Raw genomic sequence first — 8,322 nt, 5'->3', positions numbered from 1 at the left:
CAAAAATACCAGGTGCCATCAGGAGGTCCAGCAGTGGGGCCAGGACACTAGAAGCCCTCCCACTCTTGCCCCACCCTCAAACACCAAGAAGACAGAGCATCACTTGCCCCAGAGTCCCTATCTATACCTTGTGGCTAATAGCCACTGATGGACCTCTGCTCCATATGTTTATCCAGTTCCCTTTTGAAGCTGTCCATGCTTGTAGCCGCCCCCACCTCCTGTGGCAGTGAATTCCATGTGTGAATCACTCTTTGGGTGAAGAAGGACTTCTTTTTATCTGTTCTAACCCGACCGCTCAGCAATTTCATGGAGTGCCCGCGAGTTCTTGTATTGTGAGAAAGGTACAGCTTTGCATGGCACAGGCTAAATCAGCTCATCACTGTTAGAGAGATGGCTGACTTGGATACAGTTAGGGCAAGTGATGCTCTGTATTCTTGGTGCTTTTGGGGGACAACAGCGGGAGGTCTTCTAGTGTCCTGGCCCAACTGCTGGACCTCCTGATGGCACCTGGTATTTTTGCCCACTGTGTGGCAGTGTCAATGGGCCATTGGCCTGATCCAACATTGGCTTCTCTTATGTTCTTATGTTATGTTCCATTGACCATAAATACCTGGACATTGGGAGTTTCCCTTGTCTTCAACCACCCGTGAAAACAGGGGTCCACAGGAGGTTGAGTAGGGGCTAAGGACTCCTCCAACATCTTGTTAACTGCAAGGAATTCTGTACATGCTCTGAAGAACGTGCTACAGCCTAGGTAAAGCGCACTGAGTTAGTTCATCTGTATTGCTTTTATTTTGGAATTTTGTGCGCTATGTTCCTATGTGGTTTCCCCCCCTGTATTTTTATTTTGCCCTTTTCTCACCACTTTTTGAATCCAACTACCCATCCAGCCTTTTTTCTTTCCTTTATAATAAACCTTTTTTATAAAGACTTTTTTTGGGGGTGGGGGGCTTCACTTTATGCAATCTATTTCCGTGGATATTTTTCTGAATCTCTTCTCTACATGCTAGACCACATGACACTTACATCCTTGGTTATAGGGTATTTTCTAGGGTTTCTGCTTTCTACTTTGTTTTTGCTGTAATACTGTGCTAGAAGAATAACTTCTCAGCGGGTCTATCTAGATGTCCTCGGCAGGTCCTTGAGTGGTGGTGGCTGGTTACCAGGGAACCCTTGAATTTCCCAGCAATGAAAACACCATCCCCACCTTTCTTCTGCAACAAGTACTTCTTACAGTGATGATAACTTGGCTCCCTCTACTGAGATTTGTGAGGAAAGCAACCATAACAAGTACTTCCTTCCAACTCTGTTGAGCTTGATAGGAGTCAAAGGGGTTTAATGATGGCAGAAGTCTACTGACAAATATTGTACAAAACAAAGGAATCCATGATAGTCTCAGGCTTAGGGAAAACACAATGTATGGAATGAAGAATTGTAAACATTCATTTCAGAGACTCCAGGGAGGGGGGGGGGAACAAAAAATCGATAACAGAAGAAAAGAAAGAATAGCATTTCCCTGCAGCTAATTGGTCTCTTATCCAAGATCACTGCAATGTCTGGATCAGGAATTTTGCCCAGCAGCCATCTTTCTTGGGTTGTCCCATCAAACATCAAGGGACTTTGAGCTTTGCTGGATGTAGACACCAGGGGTTGGATCCAGCCATCTTTTCCACTCACTCTCACCCAATTCCGCTTCTTACACATTGCTTTTGTCCATACAGGTCACATGATCCCAACCAAAAGGAAAAGCTGGCTGGATCCAATCCCAGGTTATGAATACAACTCTCCCCCCACCTTTGACTCTTCAGGTGTAGGCTGAAGAAAGCAACCTCACAGTCAGGCAAATGTTTAGAAGTGCTCCAAGTGTTCCTACCTGAGTCCCCCATACAAATGCGTGGGATGCCAGAGAGAACCCAACAGGGACTGATACGAGGCTATTAAGGAGAGGTTGACAAGAGCTGCTGAATCCCAGAGTGGCAGAAAAAAGACTGAGCAGGCGACTTGTGACTACACGCACACGCAAAGAAAGGCCAGGGAACTGCTTTGACAATTTCAGATCTCAACATGGAGTTAGTTATGGTACGTCCTTCAATCCAATGGACGCCCATGGATATCGGTAGGCAGTCCATTTTCACACCAGACAAGAATGATACTGTATTCTAAGGTGCCACTGAATTCGTTCCCCTCCTCAGAAGTGGCTACACAATGGGTGCGTAGAAAGGGATATAGGCTTCTGAGGAGGCCAGTTTGTGGCCACCCATTGACAGAGCAGATGGCCTGAACTTCCTGTTCTGAGGCATGAATGAAAGTATTCTCTAAGGCATAGCCAAGGTCTTCCTCTTTCTCTTTCATGATCTTGTTGCAGTAGGCATTTTCAGTCTTGGGGAAATCGAGCTGATTCTTTATGAAGGCGTCATAATCTGAGCTTTCCTGGGTCTCCGCCAGCATCCAGGTCGACAGAGAAAGCAGCAACACTGGAAGGGGCCCTTTTGCAGCCATTCGTTTCTAGGTCTGCCGCCGGGTCTCTGTGTACAAAAGCAAGGAAGGGAAAGGAAAAGACAGACAGATCAGCCAAGCATTTCCATATTTCTCCCTCTTTCACCAAGTTTGCTTACATCTTCTATCCTGCTCTTCATCCAAGGAGCTCCTGGTGGGCTACATGGGACCATTCAGCTTGACAGCTGCACCGGGGGGGGGAAGAGTTGCCGAAATGCTGAATTGTCTAAAGCCAATCAGGAGTTGAATCCAGGGCTGCGGTCACATGAGCAGTTTGCCACGATATAGTGTTACCTTTGTAGTGTTACCTTTGCGGATTTAAAGAGCCTGATCAGACAAGAACATCTGCCTCCCGTGCCCTAGTCGTCGGCACCCCGTGTTGTCCTGCTTTGAAAGCGGAGTAAACAGGCACTGAAGAAAGTCCGGTATTAATGGATGCCAGCAGCCTCGCAGTGAAAGCAGCTCTCCTTTGTTTAGTGCCTTCAGCAACAAGACAGACAAATGGGAAACGGCCCTGTTTAAATGGCATGCAAAGCCCACACCCATTTCCCAACACGCACGACTATAGGTACACGTCGTGAGCCATTAACTCCGACTGGCCACCTCCCAGAGTCCAGGTAGCTATTATTCTGGAGCAACAAGCTCAGCCACTCCTCCCAGAGTCCAGTTAGCTATTATTCTGGAGCAACAAGCTCAGCCACTCTCTGGTAACTAGCTCTGGAATGCCCCAGGCTCAGTACACTTTCCCGGGTATCTGAACTCTCCTGCCGTGAAAGGAACCCGGAAGGGAAGCCTGAACCTGCAGATCCATTTCTGCCACTGGGTGGTGCGGTGTGGTGTGTCCAGGGGTCATTTCGTAGAAAAAGAGGTGCAGGAGCTCATTAGCATAACTCATTTGCATATCCCACACCCCCTGACATCACCGGAAGTGTGTCAGAAGGCAACGCACACCGCTCAGACTCCACTGGACTGTTTTGGATGGCTAGCTATTGGGGGGGTGTGAATGTGCAGATCTGAAGGGAGAGCTTGTACCTGAATAAAACCTGGCCTTAAAGGTGCCGCTGGACTGTTTTGGACCGTGGGGCCGTGGGGGAGGGTCTGCATCTTACCTGGCTGCTTCTTGCTCTGACTGAGTGCTGCTGGGAGCAGGGGGTGGGGCTTGTTACAAGTGCCTGCCCCCTGGGCTCTTTACTGCCGGAGCCCCGCTCCTGTGCGCTCCTGCAGGAAATGACCCCTGGGTGTGTTTTGTTTTTGGGAGTTGCACCCTTCCACATTATAAAAACAAGTGGGCAGCAATGCTCCCTCTCAGCTGTGGAGCATAAATTCTACTTTGTGAGCTCCTGGCATTATTTATCTATGTCTGACGGCATCGCAGCAGCACGAAACTGATTTAAAAATGCAAATGTAGATTCGACCAAAGTTGTGACCGAGCGATTCGGCTCCTGCAGAAATCAGTTTGCTCTGGAGCCCTCCTTCCTGGGCTGAGACAAAAAGGTGTGAGCCGGAGGGTAAAAAACTGAGAGCTAGCTCACACTGACTCAGCTTAGAGGGAACACTGCCGGGCAGTACACTCCGTGGTTGAGGCGCTGCAGTGATGTGAATGCCTGGCCACCAGACAAGCACACAGGGAAACCACCCCAGGGTGTGCTGTCTGGTTGGTCTGCCCCAAAACACTTTAAACCGGTGCGATTAGAGGTGCGCTCAGATCGCGGAAAGCCTCCAGTGTGACTGCAGCCCAGGTTTCCCCCAGAGATAGCATTAAATCACACAGACACTGGACAAGTTTAACTTGCAGCTCTCATGACAAACCTCACAGCAATTACTTGCAGCCAGGGCTTTTTTTGGTAGAAAAAGCCCAGCAGGAACTTATTAGCATAATAGGCCACACCCAACAGCAGACACTCATTAGCATATTAGGCCACACCCTTGATAGCATGACACATTAGCATATTAGGCCACACCCCCACGTTACCAGAAGTGTGGTCATCCAGCCACACCCATCTTTTGCTTCTTATTCTGTTTACCTTGTTGTCAAAACCCAGAGGGTTTTTTTGTAGCAGGAACTCCTTTGCATGTTAGGCCACACACCCCTAATGTAGCCAATCCTAATGTGTTTCTGCTGTTGGGTGTGGCCTATTATGCTAATTAGTTCCTGCTGGGTGTGGCCAACTAAGGAGCCAGTCAGAACTCCATTCCTGTGTATTCCTGCCCAAAAATAGCCCTGCTTGCAGCCTTCAAAAGATGACTCAAGCATTTAAAAAGTGGAGAGAGGGGGCGAAGCGAAGAACTGATTAGGCGAGTTACCTTTTGGAAGAGAGTTGAGCGCAGGCAAGAAGGAGCCATCCTTGGGTGGCACAGCACGAACTTTCAAAGTATAAACAAAGTTTGAAAATGGCGATGCAGAAAGAGTGAGATAAAAAGGCTTGGGAGAGGCAGACAAAGAAGACAGGAGGAACTTCCTGTCCGAGTCCCTCCTCTGCTGGGACTGCTGTCAATCAACAAGAAGGTGAACTTGCGCGCCATCTGCTGGAGGAACTGCAGAAAATAAATCAAAAGCTGGATAACATGGAGGGTGCTTTCAGTATCCAACAGAAAAAAATGACGGAGACTGCTGACAAGGTAGATGAAATTGGCGTCAACGGAAGAAATTCAGAGTGTAAAAAAGAAAGTTGTTAAAGTGGAAAAACAACAGATGAAGCAGGAAAATAAATTATTAATGCTTCAAATGGAAAAGTCAAACTTGATTCTATGATTTCAGGGATTGAAAGAAGAGGAACAGGATCAAATTTTAAAATCAGTTTCAGCAACACCCTTGAAAATTGCAGAACAACCAATTTGAGTTTTGAAAGATATTCCATTTGAAATTAGAATGAAAAGAAAAGAATATAAAGGATTGACTTTGTTCTTACAAAAATGTCAAATTAGTTACAGGTGGTTAACGCCAGAAGGACTGGTCTGTAAATTTAAAGATAAAAGAGAAAGGATTGACTCTATCTTGAAGGCACAAGAATTTCTGAGAAAGCACGCCAATACAGAAGAAGAGGCAGAACTCGCAGAGTGGATGTCGGGAAGAAGCGAAGATGACAGCAGCTCGAAAGGAGAGGTGAAAGAAGAAGAAGTAAAAGGAGCAGCCGGAGGCCCAAAATACAACTTAAGAGAGAAAAAAGGGAAAACATCTTAAATTTTAAGGACTTATCTGGACAGTGCCATAGAAGGAATACTAACCCCAAAAGGACTTTACTAACATATTAACTGCCCGATTTGAAAGGAAAAAGAAGAAACAGATGATTATCCAACTGTAGGAGAAGTCTCAAACTGTGACTTGAACTTTGACTTTAATACTAACAGATTAATATACCCGTATTCACATCACTCAACACTTTTCTTTGTCCCTCTATATACCCTTCCTTTTTTTCTGAACTTTAAAGCGAAATTTCTCTCCTTTTTAGGAGAGGAAAATAAAAACTTTTTACAAAAAAAAAAAAAGATGACTCAAGCAGAGCCATTTGAGGTGTGTCCTTGAGGGTCAATGCTTGGGCTTCTGCTTTGCATGCGGAAGGAAGTTCGATCCCCAGCAACCCCAGCATTAGAAAACTATTATTAAGCCATATGAAAGATCTCCACCTGGAGCAGAGGTCCCCAACACTGAGGGCACCTTTGGAATTCTGGCACGGGGTGGTGGGCACAACCACAAAATGGCTGCCAGGGGAGTTAGAGCCAACCACAAAATGGCTGCCAGGGGAGTTAGAGCCAACCACAAAATGTCAGGGAGTTAAATTATGCATAACAGCAACTTTTCAACATTTCAAGCAGAAGTTCTGCTTGACGATATGTATTTTAAAAAATAAATGTATGGGTTAAAATACATATTTAGTGCTTACACAAAGGCAGTTCCACACAGGGTGCACTATAGTAGTATTATTGGTTAATCGTTCCCACCCATAAGAAGAATCTGTCTGGATCAGACCAGTAGTTTATCTAGTCCAGCAAACCATTTCACCCAGTGGCCAAGCAATTACCCTAGAGGGCCAACTAGGGTTGCCAGCCTCCAGGTGGGGCCTGGAGATCTCCCGCTCTTACAACTGATCCCCAGTGGAAAGAGATCAGCTCCCCTGGAGAAAATGGCTGCTTTGAAGGGCCTTGTACCCTGTTGAGGCCCCTCCCCTCCCCAAACCCCACCCTCTCCGGGATCCACCCCCAAAGTCTCCTGGTATTTTCCATTCCAGTCCTGGCAACCTGAGGGCCAATGAATTTTTGCTCCTAGGTCAGCAGGGATCAGAAGGGGCCTAAAAAAAATCTGCTTCTAGAAATGGAAGACGAAAATCATGTAAAACCTGACCTCCATTATTCAGCTGAACGCCACCGTTCGCTGTTATTGTCCGTGAACATATTAATGATGTGCAGTCTGTCCTAAAATTCTTTGCGTTCCACCTAACCAATCAGACGTCTTGGGACGGAGGTACTGGTTCCCTGCAGCCAAGCAGTGGATCTCTGTCTAATGCTCTAAGGTGGTTCACAGACTGGAGTCTCTTCGAAAAAGTGGAAACCAAGTTCATTTGCTTCCCCTCTGGCTACCAGCTCCGGGTTAAGAGATTCCTGGAGATTTGGGGGTGAACCCTGGGGATGGCAGGGTTTGGGGCGGGGAGGGACCTCAGCAGGTTATAATGCCTGAGAGTCCACCATCCAATGCAGTCATTTTCTCCAGGGGAACTGATCTCTGTCATTTGGAGATTGGTTGTAATTCCGGAAGGTCTCCAGGCCCCCCTCCCGGAGGTTGGCAACACTCAGGGCTCTTTTTGTAGAAAAAGCCCAGCAGGAACTCATTAGCATAATAGGCCACACCCAAAAGCAGAATCTCATTAGCATATTAGGCCACACCCCCGACAACACAGCTCATTAGCACATTAGGCCACACCCCCATGTTACCAGAAGTGTGGTCATCCAGCCACACCCACCTTTTGCTTCTTATTCTGTTTACCTTGTTTGTTGTCAAAACCCAGGGCCTTTTTTTGTAGCAGGAACTCCTTTGCATGTTAGGCCACACACCCCTAATGTAGCCGATCCTAATGAGTCTCTGCTGTTGGGTGTGGCCTATTATGCTAATGAGTTCCTGGTGGGCGTGGCCAACTTGGGAGCCAGCCAGAACTCCGTTCCTGTACGTTCCTGCCCAAAAATAGCCCTGGCAACACTCATCTTCTGTGATGGAGAGTCCCTATCCCCATTCCAAAAAAACCAAAACCTATTTCCATACTAGCTGCATGAGTGTGAGAAGGCCTGACTTTCTTTCCCTGTGTAGGGACACCACAAAGTTCACAGTGGACATGTTTGCATGTTCAACACCCACAATGGTCCATGTTCCAAACCTCTGATTTTCTCACTTGCTTGCTGTCCACCTTCAACAGCCATTGAACAGCTTTACAGATGGGCAATTGCTTCGGCATTGGAGTTTCACCGCTTATTGGGGGTAGACTTCTGGGATTTCTGCCCTCTGCCTGAAACCTCCACAGATAGGTGCACCGCAGACTTCACAGTGGACATGTTTGTATGTTCTCTATCCACAGTTATCCATGTCCCAAACATCTGATGTCCTCACTTGCTTGCTGTCCACCTTAAACAGCCATGTCCACCTTAAACAGATGCACAGTCACCTCGGTGTGGGAGTTTCACCGCTTATTGGTGGTAGACTTTCATTCCCTTGTGGGGGGGGGGCTCTTGTATCTGTGCAGTATAGGCAAGAAGTTCTGCTCGGGGTCATGGATGGTCAGGTCAGGTGATTAAAAGACCAAGAAAGGGGGACTACACCTCCACAAAGGCTGTGTGAAAATG

Source organism: Gekko japonicus, unplaced genomic scaffold (genome assembly GCF_001447785.1).
Source record: "Gekko japonicus isolate JY-2015 unplaced genomic scaffold, Gekko_japonicus_V1.1 scaffold4044, whole genome shotgun sequence".
NCBI lineage: Eukaryota > Metazoa > Chordata > Lepidosauria > Squamata > Gekkonidae > Gekko > Gekko japonicus.
The sequence above is the reverse complement of the archived record's forward strand: the minus strand, read 5'-3'. Positions refer to the sequence as shown.